The sequence below is a fragment of the Gymnogyps californianus genome, chromosome 2, assembly GCF_018139145.2.
Source record: "Gymnogyps californianus isolate 813 chromosome 2, ASM1813914v2, whole genome shotgun sequence".
Classification (NCBI taxonomy): domain Eukaryota; kingdom Metazoa; phylum Chordata; class Aves; order Accipitriformes; family Cathartidae; genus Gymnogyps; species Gymnogyps californianus.
The window spans coordinates 30493271-30510986 of NC_059472.1; positions in this window are offsets into that span (position 1 = coordinate 30493271).

Below are 17716 nucleotides of genomic sequence, written 5' to 3' on the forward strand. Positions count from 1 at the left end.
GCATTGGTATCTGCAAAGGTCAAACTTTTTTTAGTTAAATTTAAGTATGTGCACTTTAATTTAACTGTCCATAGTGAAGGTTAAGCTGGGTATTAGGAGAGGTTTGACTATCAGAGGAGAAAGGTTCTGAAGTGGGCTTTCATTAACAAGGCAAGAAATCTAAGTGATTATAAAATGTAGTTCAATACATTTAGATGTAGCTCCATAGTATTGCTGCCTAAGACAGAAAAAGGCTAAGCCTGATATCCCAGTGCGTAGCATCTGTACTATGTTCCCAATGACTTATTCAGCCTCACAGACTAGCGTAGATTATCAAACCAACCTTACAGCTACACCTAAACTGTAGCTTCACCAAAGCTCCTCTGTGTATCATGAAAAGCATGTATGTCTGTCTGTGTGTATGTATGACAAAAATGCAAAATCTATAGATTTTTCTGTATGTACCTAATTGAGAAGTCACTTTTAAAGGTAAGCTTCCTTGCTAGATTCTCTAGTGTTAACTAAGGAAGGTTATTTTGAGTAAATGTGTATTTCACATATGCATTTTAAAGTATAACTGTAGTACAATTGCCAATTAACATTAGTTCCCTCAATTGAATTATCTAGGTAAGCAACTGAGTCTAGGGCGAACGGTACATTCTCATTTTCTAGGCCTATAGCTTCTTTTCCTTTAACACTTAGAAATATTATTGCTCTTCCTTCCTGCAAAAGTAACATTTGAATATTTGGACAAAACAGTCTGTGTTGTATTAATGTACTTGTTTATTAAGTGCACTTATCATCAGGGTATGATTTTGATGTGCAGCAGTCTATGAGTTTGACTTCAAAGCATCAGGGTTTGACTGTCTGGGCTGTACTACCTCCTGATACTACAGTCTGTTTATGAATGCAGACTAACAGAGACGCTGTTCACTTGACTCAAAGGTGGGATTAGATTTTAGCTGAAATTCTCAGAAAGAATTTTTTCAACTTCTTGAAGACAGATTTGCCAATGGTGTGCTCTTGTTTTCTTTCTGAAATTTCATAACACAAAGGCTGACTGGAAACAGGAAGTCTATTTTGTAAAAAATATCAAAGCTTTGGAGTTCAGCGTTAGTCTTTATTGGAATGTGAGATCTCTCAAAATAGCCAGAAGAAACTGCACCCAACAGCTGAGAGTTCATTATTCCCAGATCTGCCTGGAATATGGTAGATTTAAGTTTAAGCTCCTGCTCCACGTCATCTAAATCTGATACTTCAGTGTGGTCATTTGATATCACAAAATCATGTTCTAATAACTAAAATACTGAATTTTCAGTGTCAGAATGCTCCCTTCCACCTCCCTTCTGCCCTGACAGTATTGGTTGAATGAATAAGTTTATGTTTGCATGTTCAAGAAAGACTCCAGTCCTGATTAGCTAATAGTCCAGTGATTTGAGATCATATAGGTCAACACTTCTTCACAAATTTTTGTCTCTAAACTGATTCTTTTTCTTGGAAACTGCTTTTGTTTTTCTTTTTTGTTTGAGAGGGTTTTATTGTTGTTGTTTTTCCTCAATGTGAGGAAAAAAAATATGCTAAATTCCTTTTCCACAGTTAAGATGATGACAATGATTATAAAAAAATAGTGGGAAAGTTTGATTAATGTTTTATCTTCAAAAAGAACTTAAAGAATATAACTGAAGAGATAATTGTTTATCTCCTGTTCTGGGCAAAGCGACTCCAGATGACTGAAATCAGAAGCCTTTGGTTATCTAAGTTATGGAGTCTTTTGCAGTCAGATGCACCCCTGCTCCCTCTCTTTTCTTAGTATTCACTGTTCACTCTTGATACCATACAGTAACAACATAAAATAACTAAAACAATAAAAACAGGTGATGTGACTGGAGTAAACAACTATTATCTTACTCCTGTACAAAGGGGCAACAGCTTTCTTCTGTCTGTTCTGACACACGAGAGCTTCATTGACCACCATTTGCTGTCTTCTGCAGTACTGCAGAATTGGTATGGGACTGGTATCTTTCAATAGTTAATTGTCATCTGTTAAAATGACACCTTTTTTTCCTTTTCTAGTCTGATTTTTCATCTTGACTCTCCAGTGAGTACTTTCTTTAAAACCTGTGAGCCCATGCTTTCAGTCCTTTCCCACCAAACACTATCTAACCTGTCCTTTTTTACACCAAAATCTCTAGCAAAATCCTCCTGAAACATATTCAACCTAGCCTTTGCCCAGAAGGGCCCACTCAGATCACACACCTTGGCTTTTCAATGGGGCTCTCCCCAATATCTCCTCTTGCCCTTCTTCTCGGTTCATCCTTCCTACTTCATCCTGATACCTCTGTCTGTGTCTAGGATTTTTCATCCAAGTCTCTGTGCCTACTGCCCCCACAAAGTCAACTGCAGGATGGTCACTCCTTTCAATCCAGTTTGTCCCAGAACTGCCACATGCTGGTTTCTCCAGTTGATTAACTCAAATTCCTCAGAAGAAGAATCATAGTCCTTTCCAGAGACTTCAAACAGCTTTTTCAGCACATCGTGCCCATCCACTTTTCTGAGATGAAGTAGCCTTGTGGATCACTGCTGTGAAACTGAAGTGCCTGGATCCCACAGGGGTGAGTCTGACTAATATTTGTAGGTCTGATGGAGATGAATGGAGTGTTGTTCATATGAAGGACAATTTGGGGGTTCAAGACATTGGAAGGCTTTCTCCTAGATCTTAGAAGGCTGCCAGGAGTAGAAGGAGAGCTGTCAGGGGCAGATGTAGTAACTGGCTAAAAGCAGTTCTGAGGCAATTACTGAGAATTACTGAGCTGCGGATAAAGTTGGGGTGTGCTATGGATTAAAACTGCTTCTTCTATTGCTGCAGCCTATCCCATCCGCAATGCTGGAGTAGAGACTAGTATGGGTAGGGTGAATGACTCTTCCCTGGGCTTTTTTGGTAGAAAAGGCAGGGTTAAGGCTAAAGATAAAGTTCAGGTTCAGTCACTGTTATGAACAATTTCCTATAGCATCCTGCCATATTCTATAGAGTATAGAAAAGTGCTGGTAGATGCAGAGTTGAATGATTTCTCATTAGGTATTTGAGAGGAAATCTGTTTCTTAGTTAAATCTAGGGCTAGCATTGAGGTTACAGTTAGGGTCTGAAACAGCCTGTACAGATAGACTAATTGCTGCAATGATATCTTTTACACTCAAGACACCAATTAGTTTTGGGGGCAGCTGGGCTGCCTGATGCCCCATTTAAAATTAGGATTAGCATAATCCAAAAGTTCAAACCCTTTTAACTTTTTTCCCCTCATCATGCCAGAACAATAGGGTTGGGTAAGAACAGTAGATCAGAATCATGAGGTAAGACATAAATATTCACACAACAATCAACCGTCAATGTCAATGTCAAAGCATCAATGTTCATATTATCCTGAGCAATAAGCATTCCAGACATTTCTCCTTGCCCAAAAGCTAATTATAAAAATGGAAATAATCAGCTTATTTTCTTGGTCTGCCAGAATCCAACAGCAGTATTTACTTCAACTCTTACTGTTTAAACATTATCCCTAACTACAACCATAATTACTCCATATCTCCAACTGCTGGATCAACTCAAGATGGTCTCAGAGGACATGTCCTCCCTAAAACCAACTTTAATCTACTCATTTTTGCCAATAGTCTACACCTAGGCTTTAATTTCAAACATTTCTAACTGCACAAAAGACTGCTGTCTGTTCAATGGTTACAATAAGATAATCATTCCTGCGATTGTCTTCTACTAGTCCTCAGAAATCCATCCCAAAATATTCTTATTCTGGAACAAAAAATACCCATTTGAAATGTATTAGGTTGGGAATATCCTCCCTCTTCCCTCCCTTCCCCAAAATATTCAGCAATAACTGAGGCATCCTTGGTGGAAAACAGGCAAAACTTCAGTGGTTATTCCCGTGGGGTATAAAAGAAAATAGGTCTTGAAAACTGTTTTTCTTAATCCCCAGTAGTACCTCAGTTGCTAGTGTCTTTACAGCCACTATTTTTTCTATGATTTATTAAAGATTTTGATGACATTACAAAGTGGAATAGGAAAACTTTTGAAACCTTGACCTGTGTTGTGGGACAATATAATCATCTTTTGCTCTAATCTATTTGACAAATTGGCATTTTTGGGCATAAGCCTGCTTCAGCTTCAGTTTCTTGACAGGTCTTTCTACAACTCTCTCTGAAAAGGTATTAAAGACATGTAAGTAAAATTTCAAAATAATATAGAATAATATGGAGATAGGGTCTAAAATCATTCTAATCTACAACTAGAATAAAATTATTTCACATAGTTTTTTTAAATCCCAATCAGTACAATGATGTGTGTCTTAAAACAAAATTATAACCTGTTATCATCAAATGCAACTTTTTACAGTAGTTAATGGATAATAATGCAAATGACTTGTTAATTTTTGTAACTCAACAGAAGTAAAAAATCAGATTATAACTATGTTTATTGGTCCACCATCAGTTTTGAAGATTTTATATTTGAGCATTGATAAATGTTGCATGTGCATGGACACTTTACTTAGACTGTTTAGAATCAATATGTTCAATTAAAATTAAATGCCAAAATCTAGTATGCGATTTTGTTTATAAATAAATATATGATTGTGAAAATAGACTTAACAGCTCTTCCATAAAGTGTATTCTGATGCTTGCATTGCAAAGTGTTATCAAGGGATACAAAAAAAGAGTTGATTATTTTATTTTATTTTATTTTTAATTTGAGTACTTATTTTTACCTGCTGTTGATTTGTTTATATTTGCTGAATTCATAAGACTTTCCTCAGGTATTTTTCCCCATTAAGCAAAATAGTCTTACTTGTGACTATGTGGGATGCACTCAAAACCAGAGTTTTACTTAATGAACTCATTAAGAATGATCATTTGCAGACTCTGGATACTGAATCATGAGTCTTCTGTACTATTCTTATTTTCATAGCATGGATCAAGGAGAATCTAACAGTAAATTATGCATTTCAGCACTGTCTCCCCAGTCATAACCCTGCTCCTAACCATAACGATGATGTCCCTTTCTGCCCCCAGCTAATTAGGAACCATCCAGCCAACACTCAGCTGCTGTTATTAATTGATCCTGCCAAACCAGAAAAGTGTGTATTTTACTTCTTGGTTCCAAAACCTAATCCTAAGCATCATAACCCCTCTTAAGTCTTATCACAACCCTAACTGCAATCACAGCAGAGACCCAGACATCAGCTCAATAAACAGCTGAAAGCTCTACACTTCTGTGTATAGAATACGCATCCTAGCTCTGTGTATCTGGCAGGATCTCGTAATGAATTATGCATATCTGTCCCAAACTTTAATCCTACACCGAAACAGATCCCTGGCTCTGCAGCCCACCCAGAAACTCATTAGGAGCTGTCTGTCCCTGTAGAGCTCTTATCCTGGTCCCCAGAGATTTACAGTATGGAGCAGTCAACCTAATTCTCCAGCCATTAATCAAGATATGTGGAGGTATAATGGATAGTCTCACTTTTTTGCTATTAATGAAGTAATCTGCTTTTTATCATTTCAACATTTGTCTGTTTCTTCATAGAACACATCAGCATAACAATCACTCACTTTTTAGGCAAGACATAAGGAATACAGCTTCAAGCAATGCTAGTTGCAAGTCTGTGGAGCTGCAGTGGAAAACAGGATATTTTATACAGCATGGATTCTCTGCTGTGTAAGACAGTTGTTTACCTCATTTTGTTTGCCCAGATATTAAATCAGCTTCTGTGACATTCTTTTGTCAGTGATACTTGGCTAGTAAAGATGATGGATGGTGCCATAAGCTATCCTGAGCTCTTTCATTCAGTTGCTGAAGGTGTCTTGACAAAGTCACGAGAAACTTGCTGAAACAGCATCTAAACCGTGATTTGAAAGAAATACATGGGCCAAACCATGTGATCTAGTATTATGGTTGACATTTTTTTGGAGTTCCTTTTCATGTGTATCCGTGAAATATAGCTGAGTTCAGCTGAAAAATGATAATTTAAAAAATCTAAGAAATAGTTATCAGATCAGTGAGAAGTATTCTTGCAAGTTTCTTTAAAGCAAATAACTTCATGCTTTTCTTCAAATAGAGGAAAAAATACAAAAGCTTTAAAAAATAATTTCATGGAAAATTTACTACTTTTTCATGCAGATGCATGTGTGTGTGAATGTGCACACATACATATTAGAAGATGATAAAATTTTATCTGAAAAACTGTCACCAACAAGGTTGAATACTTCTTATTTAAAATATTATATTAATCAGCGTCTTTGTCTTGCTGATACTCTAGCTGATCCTCTCTTTAATTTAATTTAATTTACCAGACCATGCTATGGTTCTTCTAACTTAAGTGACACATAAAACTAATGTTAAACAAACTGATAAACAGCAAGAGTTCTGATGAGATCCTATTCTGATGAAAGGAACAACGTATTAAATTCCTATTATGTGGTAGCACAAGGTCAGTTTGCAGGTACATTGCTTTTTCTGGCTCTTTGTTCTCTGCATAGATTCTTTCAGCGATAATACTCACTCACATGACAATAATGGGGCATCTCTTACACGTATGCTATATCAGCTGTGAAAAGAACAGCAATGCCACAGAGAAGCAGCATGAAAGTTGTGGCTCAGAAGCCTCTTTAGAAGCTGAAAGAGTGACTACATTAGCAGGGACACAAGATTACTTTTGCCAAATGGTACCTATGCAGCAACTGTGTCCTTATTTACCTCAGGCGCTGGAAATGCAAATTTCTGGGATACTTGCTTTAGCATCTCTCCTGTTTTCTGAGATCTTTCTCCATCATCAGCTTTTTCCAACTATTTCTTCCATAACTGAGAAAGACACTCAATATTTTTCATCTTTCAGGGCAGCCACAGCTCTAAGGGGAAAGATGTCCAGCCTCCACTGCTCCCACACATTCCATTGGCTCTACTTCATATGCAAGAGAGGGTCAGCTATGCCCAGCAGATGTGTCCCATGTGTATAAAAAATATTACCCAAAAGGTCTGCTGAATAATCAAGAAGCAAAGGCTTTGCAATAAGCAGCTGTGTTCTGGGATTTTGGGGGTGGGGTGATATTTTTCTTCAATAATAGAATTGAGACAGTTGGGGGTTTTTGAGGCACTTACCAATTCTTTATGATTTCTGGGATGTGACAGCTTTCTTACACTGTGTTGTTGAGCTTGACTCCAAAGTTTTCACCCCAATTTCTGACTTTTGATGTCCTATAACTGTTGAACTTTGTGAAGGGATAGTTTGTTTTGATGTTTGTGTTGGAAAGCATTATTCACTCAGTCAATGTCTCCTTGAAAATCATGCTTGACTGCAAAGGTGATTTATGAGGGACGATGAAGATCTGAGCAGCACAGGAATAGAGAGCCTAGCTTGGCAACATCAGATTAAAACAGTTATATTGCCAAATATTATTTACAGTGCCACCTTGTGATGTTGACATGTAGTGTCTTAAGTGAGCTCCTGAAGCTGTTAGCATTTCTGTAGGGCAGCAGAGTTCAGGTTATGGAAGTTCTGACAGTAATGAAAAAAATGTTCCCTTGTACGCCAGGAGACTGCACTGGTATCTTCCTTTTTTCTGTTTCCAGGGCCAATGAAATGTAGGCCAGATTTCCTACCCATTTCAGTGTTACCAGTTGATACATGGTCGAGTCTGCTGTGACTGAAATGTCCCTGAAATTCAGTCTTATACTTTTGGTATTTCCATTGGTTATGGAAAACCTGTTGTGAAAAGCACACTAGCTCATCAATGAATTTTAAGTACATGTTCTTTTTTACTTTCTTGAGTAAGCGCTTTCTTGAAGGGACTGAGTACTATGCTTAAGTCCTACAGTAACATCCTAACCCTACACGGTGCCACATGGAGTACAATTAATCTCAAAAGTGGCTGATAGTTTGGAGCTAATTAGAATTTTGGCAGTAAGGCTCATCATATTAAAAGTAAAATAGACAGCACTGCATGGCAAATTGTTTCTCAATTAACACAAAACATTTAACAAACTAAATAGCTATAAGGAACATAGGTAATAGTAGTAATTTGAATACAGTATTTTTAATTTTAACGGTACTACTTCAGAAATTCAATTTTCACAGAAATGAACTGGAAATTATTTTCTGTGCATTCCCTGATAATAAATTGTATAGCTGGTCCAAAATCTCACAGCAATTATAAAAAGGATATAATGTTTGATTTGTGAAGTATTCTTTCATTTGTAGCTAATCAACCCTGCTAGTTAGTTGAAGGCCCTTAGGCCCAAATCCACAAAGGGACTCATATATAGGAAAAGCAATTCTAAAACAAACCTAATTATGCTGGATTTTAAGATGAATTTGGATTTCTAATAGGACTACACTTGTATTATCTTCCTTTCTGCTCATCTTCATTTGGACTCCAATGGACATCAGTCCAGCAACAGGTCAGTATGCACCAAAACCCTGGAACTAATGAGAGGTATCTCCTGGGGAAACCGTCGGTAGCTATATAAACCTAGGATATCTTATCACAAGTGTAGGCTAGTAACAAAGAGTTTTGATACTTATATTAACAAGAGGAAAGGTCGCCCAGTTCACCCATAGTTTATATTGTCAGGATAGTTGCAAGCTGACAGCTTACAAAACTCTATCCCAGGCATATTGTGTGGGGGTTATTATTTAGATATTATCACACGTATTTGTTTAAGAAGACATTTAAACCAGCACTGGAATTTTTAAGAATATGCAAAATTAATACTAAAGAATTTTTTTTGCTCAGAATTACTTGTTTTCTTCTTTGATGTCTCTATGGATTTCTCAGACACTACTCTTTTCTTCTTGTACATCCCGGATTGTTGAAATGTCTGAGAATTTTCTCAAAGTACTTTGAGCCCAGTCCAGTAACATATTGCTGAATTAGATTGTAATAATCATTGATGATATTTTGATGTTATTATAGTCCCACAGTGTGTTCTTTTTAGGCATAAAGGTTTCAAGTCTGAAGAATGATTTGCAGAGTATGCAGTCCCAAATGATAGGAGATCTCCATATAAGAACATTTACCAAACTTTAGCTTAATATATTCAACTCATATTAATGAGAATATGTAGCAAAAATACTAACTTACTAAGACATAAATCATGATAACTTCATTCTTCAGGAAATATTTTATGAAAAGGGATATATAACATGGATAATGAAGCAGGGAACTAAACTTGAGCACTGAAATATTGGTCATTCAATTTTAACAGTAAGAGCTAAGGCAGAGATTTCTGTCACACAGTTTTGTGATATTTCAGCATAATGTTCTATGGAATGATCAAGGTACATTAGCATTTGTATTTTACAGGCTGTTCATTTGTAATGTGACTTACACCAGATATACACAGAAATTTAGTTGTGCTAAGATAAAATTTAGTATCTATATAATTTTTAGTGTTTTGAAAATATCTTTCTTTTGATTAGGAAAAAATAACTCTTGGTTTGAAAAATAGCACTATTATTGACTTAGAACGTTGTAGACATAAAGAAGACAAGAAGGAAGGACATTCTGTGTTAATTTCTAGAATTTCCTATATACTTGTGTTTCTCATTTTAAAACTCTTATATTGTATAAAATTCTATTCACACTGGTTTTTTTCGGTTTGTTTTATATATTCTGAACTGGGGAATCAAAAAACCACTGAACTTTATTGCAATATACCTGAATTTGAAGCTGCTGTACATTTGAAATTCAGTCTTTGTTTAGAAATTTAGGATGATTTAAAAGTTCTTCACTGAGAGGGTGGTTAAGCACTGGAACACGCTCCTCAGGGAAGTGATCATGGCCCCGAGCCTGTCAGTGTTCAAGAAGTGTTTGGACAACACTCTTAGATATATGGTTTAACTTTCAGGTCACCCTATGTGGAGTCAGGAGCTGGAGTCAACAATTCTCATGAGTCCGTTCCGACTCTGGATATTCTATGATTCTATTTTTATACAACCACTAAATTATAACATGAAGTAAACTAATCCATTATTAAAAGCAGAATACAGGGGGTAATTTTAAAGGGGCTGTGATATGGATATATAGTGAAACAGTTATTAATTATTATAACCGATGCTCTGTCAATGTATTGGCATCACACTAAAACAGGACTCCTACAGGTAATCTCATTCCGAAAAAAACATTGTTGAACTATAATAGTTATACTAATTTTTTTGTAATTCATTCTTTAACACATGATTTTCTCCTTCAGCAAAAAGAAAAATGAAATTTAAATAACTAAAAAGGCAGATTACCTGTTGTACAGGAAAGATATTTGCATAATGCTTTCTGGTGAACAAAATGCACTATGGCTGTAGTTACTACTGCCAGTTAAACCTATGGGGCTTCAAATCTCAGTAGTGGTCTATTATGGTCACTGGGAGGACACTGATCACAATGAGCAATGGATCAAGCTTTATCAGCTTTATCAAAAATCAGTACATTGTCGTAGCAGACTTTACCAAAAATAAAATAAAAATTAAAAAAAAAAGATACAAATGAAATAAAGATATAAAATAGATTAAAACCAAAACAAAACAAATCAGAAATTAAATATTTCAGCCTTTACAGTCTGTCAGTGTCATGTTCTGATGTATCAGTACTAACAGTGCATACTGTCCATTAGACTTTCCTAAATGTATATAAAACTCAAACAGTAACATTTCATTTTGAATGAGAAGTTTCACAACTGTTGGTCCTTCAGTTTCCACCTCCTAACACATTTCGAGATTATATGCCTTATTTCAAATTTTTAAAGGCACTGAATATCTAATTCACTAGTATTTACACATGAGAACATTTCTGAAGCCTGAAATAGACAACTACTTACACATATATGTGAATAAATAGCATCTGAAGATGACTTTGTAAAATCGTGGTAAATGGAATTCAGATTTTTCTGTTTCTTTGACAAAACTGATATTGTTCCATGGTTTTGCCTTATACTAAGCCAGATTAAATTTCTCCTGCTTTTTGCTGGTCCTTGACCTCCCGTATTTTACATGTAATGAGTCTCTGAAAAGGTATTTTCTTGCTCTGGTTTTACTATTCTAAAAGTTTAAAAGCAAGAGGACAGCATGAACAAGACTATTCTCAATAAACAATAAAAAAGAGTCTACTTTGTTGGGCAAAGGCAGAGAGTTTAGCCTTATCATCTCAAGCAATATTGCTTACACTTAAGACTAAAGCATGGGTCTTGGCCTATTTTATTTACCTGTATAAGTGTGTCCTTAAAGACCCTACTACGCAGATGACATTGGAGGTTCCTGGACTAGAGCAGAGTTAATGATATTCTAATTTTGTGACTAGCTGTATGTCTAGTACCTTTTATCTTCAGTCTCTAAGGATCTTTTATCTCCAAAATAACTTTAACAACATTTAATTTTAAACACAAAGCATTATTTCTAATAATGCCACCAAGAAAACCAAGAGAAATTTGGTTTGCCACCTTGTCTTCATCAGTTAGGAGTAAAAAAAACCCAACAAACACTTTCATTTAGATCAAATATAGTGAATGCTTTGTTTTACCATGTTGGTTCTTTTAACAGGAGTTCAAGCTGGAGAACAGACAAAGCAAAAATCTTTAAAATTATAGTCTGTGTTTATCTTTCACAAGGCTGTGCATTGTGACAATGAACTGCACGCCTACAACATGCATTTTTATTTCTTACTTAGGCAATATAATTTATTGTGTATTTCATTCCAAACTATTTTTAAAGATAAGAGAAACTGTCTGGAATCTGAGAGCAAAGAAGGTCCTGTACTTTTGAACACAGGTATGAATTAAGACCTCAGCCTTTGTTTATCTGAAAAGACACATCTGGTGTGAAAAAGAGCCAAAAGCACCATCTGCCCCTCACAATGGTGCCTCTCAATTTTCATTTTATAGGCTTTGGACTACACCCTAAAGGACTGGAGTCTTCATCTCCATTTATTCTATTTATGCTTATCTGGTTAGCTTAGGATCACTCTTATTTTTTACATATCCAGACACTTGCAGGTGATTCTTGCTTCCATAAACTTGCTAACACAGGTCTGAAATTTTTAATATATTTAACTTAAGTATAACTTAGCTTTAAGTATAAAAGCCTTGACAGGTGCTTGGAGTCATCAGTTTGAAATGGAGTACATTCAGGTACTTGGATATAGGCTGCAGAAGATCATAATTTCCCCTAGGAGATTATAATTGTCAGACCTTGAGTGGTCTAACTTACTTTGGAGAGTTAAAGCCAAGGTTCTCTTCTGACTATTTGACAGGAAACTAGGTTTTCATTTCCCCCCTTCCCTGCCCCAATCTGTTTGATTGCTACTGTGAAAGTAGCAGTAAAATGGTTGCCCTTCGATGCAATTTCAGAACAACTAATGACAAAACACATCCTTCAATAAAATATACACATCACATTTTACTTACATGGAAAACTGCCTTCTAATTGGCATCTTTACAGCCCCTCCACAAAGCCCAGTTCGCGTGCTTGATCCTTCCACATCTTTCCATGGCTTGGGCCAGGCTGACTAATTTGCTGAAGCTAGAAAATAATAGGACATTGAGAAAGCTTAAAATAATAGATTTCCTTGATTAGCAGTACTGTATAAATATCTGATTTTATCTGACTTTATGAATAGTTTTCTGAATCCAGTCAAATCAATTCAGTGGTTTGTTCAGTTTTTCAGTTTTTCATATCCTTTTTCTTAGAAAACTGACAGGTTAAGCCCAGCAGACACAAGATTCCCCAAATGTTTTTAGAGATGGCCAGAAATACAATCTTAAACTTTTTCCTTTTTTTTCTTTATTACTTTTGCTTTCATCATCACTGGAATCAGCTGATCAAAACTGAGCTGTTTCACAGGACGTGTGAAACTTCTTTCCAGATCTCAAACTATTTTTGTTGCACTATCCTGTTTCCTTCTTATTTTGCCAGTTGATAGCAACCTTGGAGCCCTGGAAACTGACAGGTGGGTCTCCCAAGGTTCCTAGCTCCCAGATGCCTTGGTTCAGGAGCTCTGGAAGCCCTGGCACTGCAGGCTGAAAATGACCCAGTTTGCATTAGCCTTGCTATTCCTTTATCATTGGATAGATGCCATGAAACTTGCTATCAGATAATAAAAGTTTGTTCAGCTTTTTTTTCTCCCCCCCTCCCCCCCCCAATTGTGAAAATCTTGCCCATAGAAGAACATGACATTGGTAATCTGTTGTTTAAGCAGTATTCAATTGTTCATCTTTATTAGTAGTATAATTAGTTGTATAATGCCTACTAACCTTACCCTAATCAAAGCCTTTACTAAGAAATAGTTGCTTCTGTTAGGAATCTACAATCTAACTAAAAAGACAAACAAAATTAGAAGGCAGGCAGTGCTCTACTCTCCAATTTATACACAAGAAACTGAAGGACAATAAGCTTAATTGCTGTACTCTGCTCCTACAGGAAAATTCTGGCAGAATTAGTATCGGGCCCACATTATATGAATCTCACTGCCATAAACTGTGAACTTTTTTCCCCACTCTATTAATATCTTCTGCAGACTAACAATGCTCAGTCCACTCAAGCTTTCTTATGAGGGCAACCAACAAGTGTACATCCAGTAATTCTATTAATTCTTTTTTCTAAATCCTCTCCTCTTTCTTTTTTAATTCATAACATACAACTGCTTGTACAGCAACTTCCTACTACCTTTTGGATTTGCACAGTCAAATAGCTTCTATTTTTTTACTAGCCCAGGTTTCCATTAACTTTTCCATAATTTGGCAAGTCCAGATTCATACATGAGATTCAAATAGTCCTACAGAATGGAAGAAAGAAAAAGCAAAGCTACTTATTCAGTTACTGACATTGATTATATACTTTTTTTTCCTAAATTTTAGATGCATTTCACTTGCAACACATGCTGAGAATAAGTAATGCTGGTCTCCCTTGGGGATAATATTAGTTTTGTCATGCAGAGAGGCGTATTTACCAAATAGCTTAAAATTGACCAATTTATATTATATAGCAATATTGGGATTTCTGACTTACATTTAAGAAGTCTGATTGCACTGATTCAGATTCCCCAAATATCCATATTCTCTTTCCATATTCCTCTGTTTAGCAGTGATGTCTATGTAGGTCATTTTTGCCTGAATCTGGTCTAATGTTCACTACTGCCTAGTTAGTGTGGGTATGACATAACTGACAACATATTTAAACATTTTTAATAAGCATATTAATATAGAAGTCCAAGTAAAAAAAAAAAAGTGTTTTATCATGTATTCAAGTTTGCTGTTTGGAATGACCAATATAGAAATTCAATGGAAAAAATGCACATTCTACTAGAAACCAGTTAAATATTCCTGCCAGCAGACAACCTTATAATATTAGTAAAGCAACATTAAATTGTCTTGTCTTAGGGGGTGATTTTTTTTGTTTGGTTGGGTGGTTGGGGTTTTTTCCCCCAAAAATGTTGAGTGGCCTCACTGCATAACGTCTGTTTTGTAAAATGAGTTTGTTCCTTCTGTCTGCCTTCACAGAGACAGAAAAGAATCAATCTCTGAGACTTCAGCGTTTTGAATCACAAGGATTCCTCTAAACCAATTGATACAGTTTTGAAACGTGTGAGTTTTCTTTTCCATCTAAAGTATTGTTTGAACTCAAACTGATGTTCAGGCAAACCCATCAAGTTAAGATTTTGGGAAAAATATAAGAAAAAATAATTATCTTAACTAGTCTCAGATGTGATGAAACAGTCTAGGTGTTAATAGCTTTGAGAATTCAGTGTGAGTCTAGATCTTTGTTAGCCTTTCAAAAATCTAGTTAATGTTTTCAAAAGGGATGAGTATATTTTGTGTGCTTAAGTTTACAGGAACAGATATATTAAAACACATAATAAGGGACATGATTTTCTGAAGTTCATCTTGATACAGAACTACTACTATGAAATTAGATTGCAACTTCTATTAATCTCATTAGAAAAAGAATCAAGCTGAATGTGTAATTAGATATCCTAGAGAGAAACAAGCTGCTTAGCACAAAGAAATAGTGAGAAGTCAATTATTATTTTTGTTAGCATTGTCATGACTAGACTTAGATATGGCAGCATAGAAAAAGAACATAAACAGAAAGATACAGATCATATTCATAACTTAAAACAGTTAATAAAAAAGAAATAAGTATTCTTCCTTATGAAAGTGAGACATTTAAGAAGAGATCATAGAGGAATGATTTTAACTAGGTGGGACTCCTAGAAGGATCAGGAGGAAAAAGAAAAAATTGCAGTTGTTCTGAACACCTACTGTCAGCTCCCTTTTAAGAGGAAATGAATGGCAATACAATAAAAAAGCTCACCATATGACACTTTCATGCCCATGACTTGGCAGATTGACAAGAACTTTGATGTTCAGAAGCCTGAATTTAAAAGACGGAGAGACTGACAGTAAAAGAGAAAGAAAGGAAACCATATCCTGGATGGAAAAACAGATCTGCAAGACAGTTCAGCTGGAGCACCTTTTTCCAGGAATGGGAGGGAGAAATGGAAGGGGAAGGGGAAAAGGGAAAGGCAAGACAGGGAATCATATGTTATGGAAATACAATATGAAGCAGGCTTTGAGATTTCCAGAAAATATGGGCATACAGTTAAATACTAGGGAGGAATTTTTACCTTAGAAAGAATGTTCCAAAGCAAATACATTCTTCATTATAGGCTTTGATTTCTTTGATTTTTTTTTAGTTCTTTGATTGTTTTTTTTTTAATCAACTCATAATAAGAGTAAAAAATGAATCCCACTTATTATTGTCTTTAATTTGTGTACAATGTACCCTACTATGATGAAAATACATCATCCATCACATAAAAATTCCTTTTTAAGACAAGGTCTATACTGCCAGCTTTTGTACTATCTCTGTATGCCACCTAAAATGTGGCAATGCTATGCCAGAAAAATTCTACTTTGCAGGAAGCTACCTTGACTTTGGTTCTGTCTTTGGGAGAAGTGATGTAACCATGTTACCTCAATGTATTGGCTCTCCACTTGTGATTCTGCCAAAACAGTTTAGACAGTGGAGTCTCCTTAGTACAGATATGGCTTAAGAAAGACGATAAATAAAAACAATATATATTTTTTAAAAAATTATTATTCTGAGGAAATAAATATTGAAATAAATAGAAATAATTTGGATGCTTTTATCCAGGTACACTGAGAGAAACTTAAGAGAGAAACTGACACCAAAAAGGTTTATCTTCACTTTGGTACCTTTGAACCCTCACCCCTCTTTCGTTGTTTGGTTCACAGTTCAGCCTAAGGAAACTTCAGAGATCTTTTAAGATACACCTGCTTGTCTAAGACTTCAGGGGATCATTCAGGCTGACGAGGGGACCAGAAAGAATGGGTGGATGCACCACTTTTATTAGTGAAGAAAAGAACTGGATGAAAGAAAATGGAAACTGTCAGTGTTTGAACATGTGTATCCAGAGATGCTTTGAAAGGAGGGGCAGAGATATGAGCAATGATGTCAGGGGAGAAGGAAGGCAAAAGTTCATTTATTGACCTCAACAATTTCCCTGAGAAATTCAACAGAAATTGAAATTAATATAGATGTATGGTCCTCCAGAAACATGAGGGAGTTCTGCAGTTCTGTGTTTCATCACCATCTCCCAAACAAATGCATCCAATTAGAAATAACAAATTCAATAAGAAATAATTATTATCTAGTGAAGTTGGAAGAATTAACAGAACATCTAGTAGAAGGGAAAATTGATACGTGGCTAAATGAAGCAATATCCTTTCTACAGAATGAGAAAGTCTTGGACACATCAATTTTTCTTGCGTTAATAACTTCGAGTTATGTGTAAATAAGACTGCTGGAAGAGAAATATAACTAACACGTTTGCATGACAGCATCCTTCCTATTGTGATATGATCTTGCCCAAACATGTTTGCATTGTAAACTAGGCAGGAATTTTTCTGACTACTAAATCATGCAGCAGCTCATAGGAACCCAAAGGACATTTCCAATGAGTCTTCCTGATCAAACAGAGCTTACAAAAGACAGATTAAATGTACAGCATTTACTAGGCATCAAAACTTGTTCTGAAAAAATAAGGTCACCGATTTAGAGATATAAGATTGAAAAAATTTAGTTTTATTCAATGATTCTATTCATTTGCTTGAATTGAAAAAATCTGAAAATAAGCTCTAAATATCTGAGTTACATCAAAATCTCTTATTTAGATTTCCATTAAAAATTAATGAACCAGAATTCCTGAAATTTCAAAGAAAATGTGATTATATCTATCATTAATTTTATCTACAGCTGAGATGTTTATAACCTAGGTCTTTAGTTTATGATAGTATCTGACCTCTAGCTTGATACTTATTCCTTTATTTTCTTTACAACTGGATGAGTTTCTGTAGAGCTCAATAAATATGCAGTTCCTGAAATAATTTTGTACTTACGATGAGACATACCTGAAACCAAAGTACTTTGCAGAAGCAGGGCCTAAATCTAACAAACAATTGTGAGTGCGTTTTCATAATTAAATTGATATTATCTGAAATCCTGGTATTATTATTATGTAGCTCTGGTTGTTTTGCTTTACCATGTGTGTTCTTCTACTATGTAATTGTTTGAACAACGGCACAAAATTTTGGCCAACCTTCCTTTTCAAAAGTGAATAATACAGCTTTTGTTAATTCTAAAAGTAATCCATGTGTTCAGCCTTTCTT